The 14,793-nt window shown below is 42.1% G+C and overlaps 1 long non-coding RNA gene across 3 annotated transcripts; it reads left to right on the forward strand.

The window, feature by feature from the left end:
- The first annotated feature begins 573 nt into the window (after window positions 1-573).
- On the forward strand, window positions 574-12,064 carry LOC122164713. 3 transcript variants are annotated; one of them, XR_006170301.1, is made up of 3 exons: window positions 574-679; window positions 1,230-1,315; window positions 11,944-12,064. It is a non-coding gene; the product is annotated as an uncharacterized LOC122164713 (long non-coding RNA). The 3 variants fall into 3 exon arrangements; XR_006170302.1 differs by lacking the exon at window positions 574-679 and adding an exon at window positions 781-1,033; XR_006170303.1 differs by lacking the exon at window positions 574-679 and adding an exon at window positions 1,111-1,132.
- Window positions 12,065-14,793: the final 2,729 nt, after the last annotated feature.

Consider the following 14,793-nt stretch of genomic DNA (forward strand, 5'->3'; position numbering starts at 1 on the left):
AGCGCCTGGGCGAGTAGCAATGTTTGGCTTTCCTTATCTCGGTTTCTGCCTGAGGCTCCTTGTGCAAACAAACCTAGCGAGAAGGAAACGAGGTCTCAGCGAGTGCGGAATGCTCCGGGAATCCGGAATATTTAGCAAGAAACACCTGCCCTTGACAAAGGGCGAATGGCGCGGTGCCAGGGGGCTTCCGAGCCGGTTCTCTTTCCCAGATTAATTTTAGAGAAGCTCTCGTGGCTAGAGGAGATAAGGGATTCTCTGTGACACGCAGGAGAAACACGACTCCAAAGAATCTTGTTCGGGCTGTTTGGTTTCGCCTTCCCCCTCCTTTCGGCTGCAGGACGGCAGAAAGCTGATCCCGGCCGAAATTCCAGCCCGAAGCACCGGGGGGACGGGGCGGGACGGCGCTCCTGCTGCGCTGTGCTGCCGTGCGCTGCGCTGCCCGCCCCGTCCCGTCCCGTCCCGTCCCCGCTGCCCCACCTCGGGGCGAGGCAGGCACCTGCCCCGGGAGCCCGCCCCGCTCTGCCCCCGCCCTCTACCCGGCAGGAAATCGCCCGACTCGCCGGCGCGGCGGGATAGGAGCGGCCGTAGCCGAGACCCGGCTATCTGCAGCCCGCTGCGGGCCGGCGGGACGCCTTCTGCGGGCGAGGCTCCGTCAGCAGGCGAGTAGCCGCGGGGGCAGGTGCGGCTCTGGTCCCCCTTTCCCCTCCCCTTCGTCGGCGGGAGCGGGGCGCGCACCTGGGGCGGGCGGGGAGAGGCTGGTCGCTAACAGGATTAGGCGGTTCTCGGTGACTTTTTCCGCGCTAAGTGCTTCTCGGGAGAGCGCGATACGACGTGGGAAGTGGCGGCGGCGCCTCGGATGAATCGGGGATTTTGTTTACCCGGTCTCGACCCCCTCCGCAGAGGCGGGACCCGGGAGGCGCCGAGCCGCGACGGCGGGGTTGGGGCCGCCTTTGTTTTAGGCGAAATTCCTCCGGTCTTTCTGTTGGCGCATCCTGAGCGGATTCCTGCCGTGCCTTGGGCTGTGGCTAACTGGGTCAGGGGAAGTTTCGAGTTAGCGGCGCCGTGAAACAAAGGAGCGGGCGGCTTCGGGAGCCGGCCCCTCGCATCGGGCCGGGGGTGGCGCTGCGTCTCGGTGCGTTGTGCTCGCGCCGTCCGCCGGAGCCTCCGGTGCCGGGTGGCCGCTCGCTGGCGTCCTGCCTCAGACCTGTTCCTTCTTTGTGTTCTTCCAGGGCGAAGCAGTACGTGCTGTTCGGGTGCGGAAGGATCATACCTAGAGATCTTTCACGCGGGTTATCTGAGAACCTTCGTTCCCCCGGTGCGTCTTTCTAACTATCGCTCCTCTGGAATTTCTGAGCAACTTCCTGCACTCGGGGAGCCGCGTTGGACGCGGCGGCTGGGCAGCGCGGGGGAAGGCCCGCAGCAGCGCTCCGGTAGGGGCCACCAAAGGGCTTCACTTTGACCTCTGGGCGCAGCCATCGAGGTGGCGTAGCGACACATTGAAATGGCTTTGCTTTTCTTTTATGTAACCGAGTTTTATTTTCGAGGTAGTTATTTAGGTCTGTGATTCAGAGGAAAATAAAAAGGAGCGGCCACGTGTGGTGCGGCTGGTGAAACTGAGGCGTTCCGAATCGAAGGCTCCAAGTGCGAGCTTCTCCAGAAGCAGCACCTGCCAGCTCCCACAGGGTGTGGGTGGCAAGGGGCTGCACTAGCACAAGAAGTTTGTGTGTGTGCCTGTTTATAGGGCTTCAGCGTTCTTGAAAAGAGCTGGAGTTGCTGTGTGTGCGTGTGTGTCATTTAGAGATGGTGAGGTTTGTATTCAGTATCATCTAGTGCTTACTGCAGCTTCTGTCAGGCTCCAAAGGAAGCTTTCTGCATTCATTTGACTTGCGGGCTGTTATAATTGCTTACAGACTGTTACATGCAAAATTGCTCGGCGCCCTCAGCGCTGCATTCCCTGGCGGAGCTGTGGCTGCACATCCCTTGTGATACAGCTGCTGTGGGCCAGGCACCGTGATGTGCTTCAGTGGCACAGGGCTGCCCCACGCTGGGTGCTGTGGGACCAGAGACAGACTCTGGAGTTATGCAGTGGGGTCAGGGTGATCCTGGCATTCTGCACGGCCTGTAATCTCAGCAGAGCTCCTCAGAATTGCAGCACTGAAGTAATTAAGTGTCTGATACTTTTTTGATTGCTTAATACTCCTCTCCTGGTTTGGTGTCTGTGAAGATAACCAGGAAATCTTTTTTAGCAATTTAAATGGATAGGTGCTGATGTGGCTCCCAAAATGAGATGTGTAAGAGCAATAGAAATTTCCTGAGTTATTATTCAGGGTAATCCCTGAGTGGGAAGTGAGAAAGTACTCCAGGACTGCTTCAGAGCAGCCTCCAGCTGGGTGGGAATTCAGAGGACAGACAGCATCTGTGTGTGCCCACAGCCACAGGCAGTGTCTGTCCCCAGCACTTCCTTGTGAGGGAGGGAAATCTCTTGTTACAAGACTGCGCTGTGTAATTGCTACAACAGTCTCAAGGACAGTGTAACTTTCCTCAGGCCTGGCTGCATCAGTTTCGTGCTCTTGTATCGGTCCTGAAACCACTCCTTCCAACAGAAAGGAAGCACTGACAGTGCGTTGTTGGTAGAGTTTGCTGAAGCTGGAGACTTTCCTGTTTGGCTTATTTTTAAACAGGTATGAAAACATGCGTTTATAGGAGGAGAAGGGGGAGAAAGAATGCATTAAATCATTTATATCAGCTGCATTAAGGCCTGTGCATCCTAACCAGCAAATTACAGCAAACTACTAACTTTGGAGGGCTTCTCAAAAATGAGGCCGTTGATTTGCCAAGCAAACATTTATGGCAGTGAAGCTGCAGGGGATGGTTTCTAGGTCTGTGTTCTCATGTCTGTCTTGCTTGATAGTGGGGAATGCCTGGGAGTGGGGAGTAGCCCAGAGGGCAGCCACACCACAATGGGTGTTGGTGGTTTTCATGGCCACAGTGAAGTAGATTCACATCATCTGTCACAGTAAAGGTTTGGTTTCAGCCCCGTGGCCATGTACTTTGAATTGTTTGGGAATTTCCAAGAGAATTATTTGAGTCTTCTGCTTCTACTTGGATTTCTGTCCCTAATGCTTTTGCCAGAAGAGAGCTGTGGAACCCTGGCATGTTCTTCTCAACTGTCTGAATTCATACACCTTCTACTTTCTAACATGCTTGTGTCTTGTCCCCAGAGTCTGCAGAGCTTCCTCTTGTCTGATAAAAGTGTGGGGTTTTGTTGTTGTTTTTACCAGTTCTAAAGCTATCCCTACAGCCATGTTGCACATCAGAAAGTTCTGCTTGTTTGTCTGTTTTTTCGGTGAATAGATAAATCATGATTTATTATGTGCTGCAATTAATTTATCTTACTTACTTGTTTGTTTCCAAAACAAAGCCTGCATTTAATAGTCAAAACCGAGGTTTCGTTATTTTAGATGTTGCATAATTAACGCAGGCGCTGCTTGTAGTGTGGGAATGGAGCAGCTTTGTGCAGCTGTGAGGACCACTGTAGGTCACTTCACTACTTAAACTGTTACACTTGGATTGTTTTTTTGTGTTTTTCTTTTAAATCAGGTTAGGTTTCTGTTTCAAGTGAGAACGCAGTGTGTGCTGACTCCTTTCTGTCCAGTGCTTACACAGTGTTTATGATCTGAGCTTAGAAAATCAAGGAGCTGTGGGAGCTCTGTCTGTTATCTTGTATGCCATCTACCCTGCTGTATATTCATGAGCTGCGTGTTTTGTTTTAGGAAACATGAGCTACCCAAGGCTTCCTGAATTTAGGTCAGGTTGTCATTGTGTATGGGAGTGCTGGAACCACAAAGATAACAGCAGTTCCTAATCTGGAGCTGTAGAGAGGATGAAACTCATCAGTGGTGTATTTCCACATATATAACGTCATAATGCAAAAATGCTGTGTGATTAGTTATTAGGGTCAGTCAGAAGCTGTGTGATACAAGGAAAAAGGCAGAAGCCCACCTGACACCCTCATTTTGTTCTGATTTTTCCTTTCTGTTCTGTTGTCATTGCTTCTCTTGCCCCACCAAATAATAGTTGCTGTTGAGAAATCTATTTCTGAAAAGCATGAGCTTTATCTCAGGTGTGGTCTCCATACATGTGAAATAGCAGATGCAGGATCATAGCTTGGAGGTGGCTGTGCTTCCATGGAGCGAAGCATGAGGTCAGGTATTTTGGATTCATATTTTTCCTCACACTGGCTTAGTAACACTTCTCACAAAAGCTTTCTGTCATTATTCTGTCACCCCAAACTAGTTCTTTAACATCAGACCCCACTCTACTGAAAAACAGAGCTCAGTAGTGCCTGAGTTCATGTTAACCAAAGCTTCATGTTCAGCCTTTTTTTTTTTTTTTTTTTAAGGGAAATCATTAGAGAAAACCGATAAATCTCCCTTGAATGTCAGTGTTGGCAGCAAGACTGTCCCTAGTCCAGCTTGCTCTCTCTGTTCTAACATCTGCTTCATCATCTAGCTCTGCTTAATAGCCAGCAGATTTGACTACTGGTGTCTCTAGCCTCCTTAGCACAACTTTGTATAAGCTGATTCTGAGAATCTCCAGGAACATATGGGCTGTTCGGGCGAGGGATGCTGTCTAGGGAGGGGCCAAAAGCAATTTCAATCACCACAGCTGTGTGAAAGAAGTTTCCAAGCCCTACTCTTTCTGTGGAATTCCCCCCTCACTCCCCAAAATCTGAACCTTAGTGCTCCTTTGCCTCAAGACTGTTTGCAGCTTTACGTGTGCGCTGACTGTTTCCCATACTGCTCTTGTCTGTATGGTCCAAACAAAACACACGTGCTCTGCAGGTTAACAATTGTCAGCTGTTGTTATTCTTGTCACACAAGAATTAGTGCGTAGGAGAAGACCTTTGGTTTTTAGCTCGCTCCAAGACAGAATTCTTTGCTCTGTAGGTGTTGGAGAGATTTTTGTTGTTGAGAGATGAGGAAAAAAAGGATTCTCACTTTCCAAAGGCTGGAAGTAATTTTTCTCTACACTGGGCAATTGTGGTTTCATTTAGAGTTGAGTCTGAAGTGACTGAAGATGTGATCGTGCTTCTGTCATCAGTTTTACAAGAAGCGTGCTCTATATCCAGAAAGGGATAGAATAGAAAGAAGCTTTTGCTTTGATCTTATAAATGTTTCTTCAGTGCAGAAAGGAGTTTCTGTCATTTTTTCCCCTCTTCCTGAAACACAGCTTGCTTTATACTGCAGTTGAGTCTAAAGTTTTTAGAGTATTTCTGCAAAACACTCTAAAATGCTTAGAGTGCTTCTGAATTGCTCTTGAAAGGTTGAAATCCTCCGGACTTGTTTGTTTCAGTTCTTCCATTCTTTTCTGTGCTTCCTTAGTTGAAACAAGTTTAGGGAAACCTAACAATTTTCACATGTCCTTTTTCCCTGTAGTTTATCTTAGTAAGACTGTGGCAAATGTTCCAAGCTTTGATATATTGCCACAGTACATTCTATCCATTTATTAAAAATACGTGTTACTGGGTATTCTTAATTTTGTGAATTGGGTGGCAATTAACATGGAATCCATGGGGAGAAGGTTGGCAATGTACAAATACACTGAGTAACCAAGTAATCTTTTTGATGTTATCTATGTGGATATGGCTGAGGGCCACAAGTTCCTAAAGTTGATACAAATCCTTTTTTTTTTTATCAGCTTAATTCTTAGATTAAGTTTGCTCATTAGTATATATGTGTCCAGTTAGGAAAATTGCGTTGTGTCCTTTCAATAAAACTCATTCTTCCTGAAACAGTACAAAGTTGGAAGAAGGGGAGTGGATGACATTCCTTGGCAGGACACAATGGATGAAAGTATCTTTTGTTTGCTTTGCAAAAGTAGACCTTCATTAACAATGGATGTACTATAGTAGCTTTGAATTTCTGTTTCAAATAAAGTTGAAGGAAGTTGATGAACTGTTTCAGCCCTTACTCACTCTAGATAGCCAGAATCAGTCCTTGGAAGTAACTTAAGCTTCTTGTATGAGTTTGGTTGTGATCTGTCTGTACAAGGAGCACATGCCCTGCAACTAGCCATTAGGATAATTGGTCTTTCTCTAGAGAAACAAAAGGCAGACCAGAGCTGCCCTGCATGGTTTTCAGACTTTGCTTAGGACGCTGAGAAAAGCACTTTGGGGAAACTTTTCTAAGAAAGATCTGTTCCTTAGATCTGTGAGGGAAAACTTCAAGGTTAAAAAAGTGCTACAGAAAACAGGAAGAAGAATCAAAAGTTTTGAGAAGAAATTGTAGTGATAACAAAGTTGATAACAACACTGACTTTGAAGGAAGATTGGATTTTATCAGAACATTTTTATGTTCAGTAAAATTGGGTATTAACACAGACTATTGCAGCTAAAAGGTTCTCAGCAAAGTGGAATTGTCAGAAATACTGCCTACTTCCTATCTTTTCCTTCCCTGTAGTAGACCTCCAAAGCTGTCAGAAGTTAAAATGCATGCAAGCTTAATGACATCAGCTGTGCTTAGAGACTTCTAGTAGTACTTCACTTTCTTAAGCTTCTTAATACTTTCTATACAGATGTTTGTTGTTGTAGTTAAGTGCTTTTTTGGACCTGCAGAAGCAATTCATTGCTTAACTTATTTTCTGCATGTTTCATATGTTACTTTTCTTAGAACTCTGCAAATTTTCACTCTATATTCTTTATACATAAGCATGCTAGGTAGGTATGTGTAAGCAGCTAGGTAGGTGAAAACTGAAAGTTTCCCTTTGCTGGTTATTTGTAACAGTACTCCTTCAATTTAAGAAATGCTTAATTTTGCTTTGCTCTTCCAGGACCTGTCCCATAGATTGCCTATTAGTATTAGTTAGCAGTAGTTCTGTATGTGCATATTTGTGTGAACATAACCTACACATTTGACTAAATGTTTGATGCCTAATGTGGCTAAAACAGGAGTGTAAGTAGCAAAGGACACGGCAATTGCTATACAAAGAAGTTGTTGTCAAGCTGAATCTTTTACAACTTATATAATGAAAATTTATGTTTTTCATCTTAGAAGTTTGTAAATGCAATATGAAGTCACCTCAACAGAAATACAGATGTGTCCAGTAATAATAGAGAATAACTAAGCTATGTGATGTAAAGGAGTTGTAGCTAAAGTCTTTAGAAGGACCTCCTCTTCCGCCTGTTCTTGTAGTATTTTCACATAAATATTGTGCACCTGTGTAGTAATGTAAGTAAAATTATATGTTGAATATTTGTATTTACCACGTTGGTGTCTGAACAGCATTAAAGCAGTTCCTTAATTGGCCTTTCTGCAATCAGATAAGCCTACTGTGGCTTGAAGGCACTGCAGCGTTTCTGACACATCACTATTATTTTAACTTCTGCATCATCTCCTGGTAGGTACTACCTGGGGCCGCCTACCTCACAGCTCAAACAATTTTCTTATACTAAATGGCTTCTGGCATTGTGTGAGGCACAATAGAATGACTAATAGGTGTCCTAATGGAGTCTTTAGCGTTCTTAATTCTGTCACAAGTCAAGTAAGGGAAAGTTTTGCCAGGCCATTTTTGGGCAGTTTAGATCTCGCTTCCAATATTTTCTTAGTGCTGAGGAGAAAAATTGGAAAAAGCAAACAAACAAACAAACAAAAACCAACCCAAAACTCTTTGTCTTCCTAATTTTTTAATTTAAAAAAAAAAAAGTCTCAAGTTTTCTATGCAGATTTGACGAGAAGTTACCTAGTGTTCCATTAGTACTTGGAAGATTATAGGCAGCAGAGATTTAGCAAGGGATTAGTCAATTGGAGAATGTGCATTATCCGGCCAGGCTTAGGACCGTGATTGTCTCTTCAATCATTTTCATTAGTGTCTTATTCAAAGATCGAATTATGTAACAATGACGTTTCAGGGGAATCCGGTAGGAGTTTTTCTTTGTTTTGTTGTTGTTTTTTTTTTCCTCTCTTGCTAACTCTGGAAGAGAGGGAGAAAACATTATTTCTATGCTTTGAACTTGCAGCATGTTTTGAAAAACGGCAGTTCAGATAAGTGAAGAACCATGACTTCAGCTGCAGAATCTGCATTTGGAGGATACCTTAGCTGCTGAGAGAGGCAGGATGCGCTACAAGAAATATATTACTATTTTAGAAGCAGCAATAGGAATCACTCCCCTTAACAAGAGGGAGCTGCTTCCTGAGGGTAGACATGCAAACCTGTGGCAACATCCAGGGTAAGTGTGAAAATGTTGTCAGGGAAAAACAAAAGGAAAACCTGTGTTCATCTTGCAATTTGAAAACTTTTCATTAGGGAAGAAGTGTGTTGTTCAGACAGGTAATCTTTTTTCCATACCTTCAGTACAGTCTGTCTCCTGCAAGTGTAGTAAATCATGGTTTTCTTAGAGATTTCTGTGTACCTTTTTCTCCCTGGCTACCAGAATAATCAGATGTTCTTCCTAAGGGAGGTATTTGCTCAAGAACAGAATGAAAATGAAATAGTTGCTGTTTTACGTTTGTTGCTTTTACTGCTGAATCTGCTACGTGTGTGTCTGTCCACTCCCCAGACTGCCCTTTTTGAGAAAATACATACTCTACTTTTATCCATGGGAGAACTAGCAGTTTCTAAAAGTGGAAGAGAAACATACTTTTCCACACGTGTGCATCTTTCCTTCTCTGCTACAAAGCAAGAGTTCCTCATACGTAGAAATACTGCTTTTTCCTGAAGGGAAGTTTTAGTTATTAAAAGATAAATTAGCGAAGACTACTAAATATTCAAACTATGAAATGCAGAGCATTCTGTTTTGTTTAAGAGTAATACAGAATGCTCCCCTCTGCTGTATAGCTCAATATTAGATTTCAGAAAGCCTTGTTCATTGGTGTTGCCCTCAAAAACTAATAGCCTGAAAAGGACGCTGATCATTTTTCTGCCCCTCTACCAGTAGCCTCAATGGATGGTCATCTTCACAGCCCTCTGGTCCTTCACCGTCCAGTTCTGTGTTAGAATGTCGCTTGGTTTCAGACGTAGCACAGAATGTGTGAGGCTTTTGTTCATGGGTAATGGTTAGACACGTTTCTACTGGCTCAGGTTAGTTTTGTGTAAACAAGACTTCAAAGTGAAGATTGAAGTAAAATGTGAATATTAATCTATGACTGATGCACATTTACTCTGTAATTTTTTCTGCAAAAGCACTTCTTCTAATGGTGGCAGTGAAAACAACTCCAACCCAAAGCACAGGATGATTTTTCAGTTGTGCCACCCAGCCCATAACAAGTAGTCTAGCCGTTGCATCAATGCCAGCAGTTTCCAGACTTACCAGCATTAATTCTGCAAGTTTTTCCTATGTTTCTGATATTATACTGAAGAGCAATTGGTGTTGCTGTTGCTGAACTTTGCCTGTTAAAAGGGATTCTTAGTGCAATGTATTTGGACATGGGACAGTGTAATGTCCTAGACTGTGACTTTCTTTGATTGTTCGTGTATGTTATCTACAAGCCACTCTCTTTGAATTTTGCAGCCATTCCTTATATGCTGACAGAAGACTTCTGTGATTGCTCTCGAAGCATTGAGGAATTGTGTTGGAAAGCACTGGTGTATTCTTGCCGAATTCCTCTTTGTTTTCAAGGAGGCTTGTTTGGCCAGAGATGCAGCTTGAAACAAGCAGTCCAAAATGAAAGTACCTAGCTGCAGCTTCCATTATTTTCTGTTTGGTGACTCAAACGTGGCTGCTTAGCTTTCATCTACTACTGAGTATCGGTATAAAAGAGATGATTTCCAGTGTTCTTAATCAGGCATCTCCCTCCTTTCACAGAGATTTAGTTGATACAATTGTTGTATACACTTGAAATTCCAAGCTGTTTAAGATGCATTTGGATTACATCTGGATTTGCTATTCTGACTGCTTCACAAAAGCAGAAAAGCTGTTGTCATTGGACTGAGGTGGGGATCCTGTTGTATTTTCACTGAGTACTGGTAACCAATAATTGCTGTAACGTAAAAGAAGTTCAAGAAAGAAAATAAACACTGATTTTTTTTTTCATAGTTGTGGGTGGCTTATTCTGTGCAAAAGGAATAAGCAAATTAATAACTCAATTTGTTAACATCAGTTTATCACTCAACTTCCGTCAGGTTCACATCAGGAAAAAGTCAAAATAAGCATTTTAGAAGTGTGTATTTTTACATCATAAAACAGTTTACAAAAGCTAATGCTGAATGTTAGGTGCACAGGTCCCCATCTGACAACTGCACACTGCAAATTCAGGTGCATTCCTAATTTCTTCCTTTACTGCACTTAATTATTTCCTAAGACAAAAATTAGCATTAGAGTATGGTGCCTGCTCCAATACTATTACTTGAAAGTTTTAAAAGGAAAATACATCATTTTGCTAAGGCAATTATTTCCATTTCCATATCAAAGGCATTAGAAAATATGTTTTCCTATTTCCATTTTTACTTGTAATAGTGATGTGATTTCTGTGACAGGTGGATTTTCATTAATGTTGACATCTGCATGGTGTCAACTTATGATACTAATAATGACATGGTTTCAGCTTTCTTGTGTAACTTTTCTGTTGCTTCCAAAAGAGTAGTATTCTGCATACAGCCTGGAACTATGAAGACTGTAACACTAAAGCTGATGTTTGCTCATAATTTGTATATGTTGTTGCTCTTTGTTGATAATAGAAATCCATATTAAGCACTGTTTTGTTCTGTGACTTCAGAAATCCTACCTTGTTTAAAAAAGTAGTGTTTGATTTTGAGAAATGTACTTTTGTGCTGGAATAGTCAGCAGAGAGGGAAAATTACATTTTATCTTCACAGTGTAAACTGCACAGGTGCTTGCATTTGTGAAGCTTTGAAGAAATTAATGAGACTGTTTAAAAAAAAAAAAAATCTGAAGTTTGAAGTGTCCCTTATTGAACTGGGAAGCTCATTTTGATTGTACTCGGGGGAAGAGTGAGACAAAACACATCAATAAAATAGGTGGACTTGTAGATATTTGGGGAAGTTCTGCAGAGTGTTTGCACTATTTATTTCTTGTGGCTTTCCTGTTAGAAAGTAATAGCTAGGGATTATTAACCTAAAAAAACCCATAGAAATTATTTAAAGAAAGAAAAGCAATCAATCAACTGCCATGCTTGCACTACTTCTCTAGGGAAGTCTGGCTGTATCTTTGAAAGTGGGATACTTTGCAAAGCTGCCCTTTGAGAGGAATTAAGACAATCAAGAGGCATTGAGGGGAAAAACATTCTAACCAAGGACTTTGTATTTCTTTTATGAGTTTGCCCTTCACTGTAGTGAACCATTCATTTTTCTCTTCTCCTACATAACATAATGAAGGGCTATGACAAGGGGTGGGGAGAGGAGGAGCACTCTAAAAGCAATACTTAAAGGCAGTGAAAATACTGCTTGTGCAAAGGAAGGTTAATGGAGGCCTGCTGAGCAGTCCTAAGCAGGGAAGGAGTAGGCAGTGCAATTGCAGCTGGCAGGTGGATCTGTTAAATTAGCAGCTGAAGTAACTGAAATGCACGTATTTGTTCTTACTGAGATTATGCTCGAGATAGAATGTTGTTACTAGTTTAACTCTACAGACTAAGTTAAAACTAAAAGCCAAAACACCTTGTAGGGAGTACAAGAGCAACAAATGGAAAATGAATGTGCTTCTTGTCTGTACCTTGTTTTGCTTGCAAAAATGTCTTATGCCCTTATGTGCAGGCCTGTGTAGTTGCTTGATGAGGGTCAGTGCTTGACTTGAAGTTTGTAGTGGTGCTGCAAGTGGGTTTCTTCTTTGTTTGAGGACTTTTTCAACCTGACTGCCAGGAAAGCTAAAGCATGCCAAACTAACCAGGAAAATACATTTTTTATCTTCTTTATCTCAAGGACCTATGCATCCTAGGCTTTCAATCACTCTCTTGTGGTTGAACATAACTAAAATGAGGCTTTGTTTTTCAGGGAGCAAACTACTGCACTGCCATCTCCTTGTGAGTGGGACTGGGAGCACAGCTGTACGTCACGCCCAAAGTATTTCACTGCAAACAGACCAAAACTCTCAAAAATCAACATTCCTCACAAGGTACTGGTCAAGTTATGTCAGCTAGAACCACTCGTTAGTTTGAAACGATGACTTTTTTGTTGTGTGCTGTTCATACTGTTCATTCTTTTAGCTATGTTTTTAAAAGGTTTTATGAAGCTGTATTCAACAGAGTAATACACTGAAACAGAACTAGTTCTTCTGGATTTCTCTAGTGACTTAGAATGAACGCTTGCAGGTTTACTGAGAGCTTGAAGTATTAGAGGACTGAAGAGGAGAGTGCAGTGAACTGTGCTAAAATTATGCAAATAATCATGCACAGGCCTGGACTAGTTCATCTCTTTGCTAAACACTGGAAAAGAATGGATTTACTCTATGGTGGTGTCTTCAGCAAATATAAATATTCAGCATGTGTTTGGGAATAAATAAATTACTTTAAGCACAAAGGGTAGTCTTAATTGGAATTGCTTAGTGACTCAGTACTGAGTCCTGAGAAACAAAATAGCCACACACAGAGTTGTTTTGCTGCATATTTTTGTATAGTACATCATTAAGGTAAATATAACCCTTTTGGCGTCTTAACCTTGCAATTGAAACCTTTTCTCAAGTACTTTCAGAGAGAATATGAAAAGTGTGCTTAGTTTTTTTCTAAGTCATTAGCAGACGGCAATTTTCAGAGAGCAAATGATCTTTATGCTGGTATTGCAAAACCAAAAAATTGACTTACCTTTCATTGTTGAGAGCTGGATAGCTACAGGTGGTTTAGTAATTTATTTGGAGATGTGGGCATCACCTGCGACATACTTGCTCTGAAAGTAATGCCTTCTATTTATTGCCTTGGAAACTACAAAAAGAACACAATAACACTATTTGGTAGAGTAAATACAAAACACTATTTTTCAACATAGCCACCACTATTAGCCATGCATTTTTGCCAGCAATAAGCAAGGGTCTGCGTGCCATGCTCATAAAAATCTGCATGGCCATAATGTTGTTTGTCTTGTCCACTGCTTCACTGCACTCGCATCCAGTGTTTGGTCTCCATAGACATTCAGCAAGTGTTGATAAATGTATTGGGTGCCATTTTTTTTCTGCATGGAGGAATTCGGGGACAGACTTTTGCCTCATCTGCACTTCTGTGCCAGATGTTGTTCTATCAGAGCGCCCCTCTGCTGCCATCTGTCACACTCAACAACATGTAATGGAATGCCAGTGGGAAAGACCATCCTTCACTTCCATAGCACCAACATCCACCTCTGACGTTGTGATCCAACGTAATCAAATAGGAGGCAGTTTTTTCAGAGCAGCCCTGGTATTTAACCAAAGCTAATAGGACTCTAAGGACATCATAGAAAGACCTAGAAAAAAATAAGATGCCATTATGTAAACTAACAAACAAGCAAGCCCCGTTTTCATATGAAGCTGTGTGGCAGAAAATATGATGTGAGAATGTCAGTGAAGTGTAGATAGGCAGGAATGTCCCAGCTGGGCTCTCTAGGAGACTCTCTAGCAATGTTTCCCTGAGTTGAAAAACTCTGATGTTGTATGGTATGCAAACCTTACATCAGGAAATTTGGAAAGTTGGAAGCCCAACTCAGTGCAGAATTCCAGGGTCACTTCTGTATCAAAAAAAGATGCTTCAGAAGTTATGTCCAGCCACCCAGCTTGAGACCTACCAAGAACTGTGGGACTGGAAAGTGAATGTTTAAGGTGGCTGAGTCCACCTGCTTTCTCTCTGATGGCTCTGCTCTCTATTCTCCCATGCACTCTCAGCAGCCAATTTCAATCTTTCCTGAAGAGGAACACCCAGAAGTAGGTAGAATACCCTAAACTGAGGCCCTTCTATTACTGAATAAGGCTGCAGAACAGCTTTGCTTCTTAACAACTCTTGAGCAGGAAGTTTGCCAGTATAAATAAGGTAGGAAGAGTTAGAACTTTGACGCAGAGCTTTAGTTCTCTGAAGGACTAATTTGGCTGAAGATCTGCTATCTGGAGCTTTGTTTTTTAAATTAACCTCTGTATTAGGAAAAAAGCAAAAGAATGTTCTGCATATATTACATTTTGTGCATTCTCCATATTCTTTTGTGTTTTCTAAATATGTGTAATGATCTCCATGAGAAGGGGATCTTTGTTTTCTTTACTGTGCTATCTTAATTAATTTTTGCTGTAAGAATTTATTGCCATGTTAGTTCTTGATGTTGTAAGGGCTTGTCTTGTTGTGACGGAGGGCAAATAAATTGCTAAAAGCAGAATATTGTTTCACTGCTTTGCAAGGAGCAGTCAAGATACATAAAGGAAAGAGGAATGACTGAGATATAAGCAAAATGAATGTTCAACCAGATTGTGCCCATGTCACTCCTGCATAAAATGGACACATTCAGTGTAAAGAAGAAGTCCTTTGAGTGTTGATAAGCATTTTTGTATGATATTTGAGGAGAAAAATAGTGCAAGCTTGTTGGGATTTGTTTAAAATATTTTTTTTTTCTAATAAGTTTTTATAGCTTCTAAAATTAATCGACCAGAAATTGTTTGTGCTAGAGGAAGTTGTTTCAATTTTACTTACTCTGCTGGTGAATTGATTTTTATCATGAGAGAAAGGATTTAGCAAGGACTCTACCCAAGATCTCTGTCTCACGTTCTAAATTATGTCCCACTATTACATTTGGTTATCAATGTACTTTTCAAGACGCTGCTATGCAATTTAAAACATTGCAGATGTGCTTAGAATAAACATGTTTAGGATAGATGCTATATTCATTAATTCTCTCCTC

The sequence above is a fragment of the Centrocercus urophasianus genome, unplaced genomic scaffold (genome assembly GCF_019232065.1).
Source record: "Centrocercus urophasianus isolate 14NV4802_14NV808 unplaced genomic scaffold, USGS_Curo_1.0 seq_27, whole genome shotgun sequence".
NCBI classification, from domain to species: Eukaryota; Metazoa; Chordata; class Aves; order Galliformes; family Phasianidae; genus Centrocercus; species Centrocercus urophasianus.